The 760-nt window shown below is 35.3% G+C and overlaps 1 long non-coding RNA gene across 1 annotated transcript in view; it reads right to left on the reverse strand.

Moving 5' to 3' along the window:
* LOC105115371 (uncharacterized) overlaps positions 1–760 on the reverse strand; it is a 7,633-nt gene that overhangs the window by 2,496 nt on the left and 4,377 nt on the right. The window lies entirely within an intron of this gene.

The following is a 760-nucleotide window of genomic DNA, read 5'->3' on the forward strand; positions in this document are numbered from 1 at the left end:
TAGCTGAAAATGCTCAAAATTAGGACATTACAAGTACTTATGAGGCACTAGGTAAGAATCAACCTCATACATCAGGTAAGACTCGGCCTCATATATCTAGTAGAGGTATGTACAACCTTAAGGAAGATCATGATCTCCAAGCCACATTTGAATCTTTAGCCAAAAACGTTAAGGTACTAGAATTAAAAAAGAGTGGTCAATTAAAATATGTTCAAGACATTGCGTATCAAATGTGTGAAACCAATGAACATTCAACCAATGATTGGACAACTTTGCCTTTTTTTAAGAAATGTCTCCATGAACAAGCCCATGCTTTAAACAATTTCTAAAGGCCCAATCACAACCCATACTTGTAAACATACAACCCTAATTGGAGAAATCACCTAAATTTCAGTTGAAAGAGTGGTAAGAATAATGTATAAATTTCACAACTACCATTTCAAGCACACCATAATTTCTAAAATTCTTATGGTGTATAACCTATGTAACAAGCTTTCAGCTAATGACTCCTAGACCAATTGCTAAGGAAATATTGGATGCATTCATTGAAAAGTAGGAGACAATTAACACTCAAAATGCTCTAACCATGGCAGATCTAAAAGATGCACCTGCAAAATTCACATTTACTCTTAGTTTCAAGAGAAAGGTAAGTTTTCATCTCAACCACAGTAAAATCCTAGGGGCAATACAATGCAAATACAAGCAGTTCCACAAACCATCATATGGATCAAGTCAAATCAGTCATCACTCTTCGCAGTGG

This window comes from Populus euphratica, unplaced genomic scaffold, assembly GCF_000495115.2.
Source record: "Populus euphratica unplaced genomic scaffold, PopEup_1.0 scaffold688.1, whole genome shotgun sequence".
Classification (NCBI taxonomy): Eukaryota; Viridiplantae; Streptophyta; class Magnoliopsida; order Malpighiales; family Salicaceae; genus Populus; species Populus euphratica.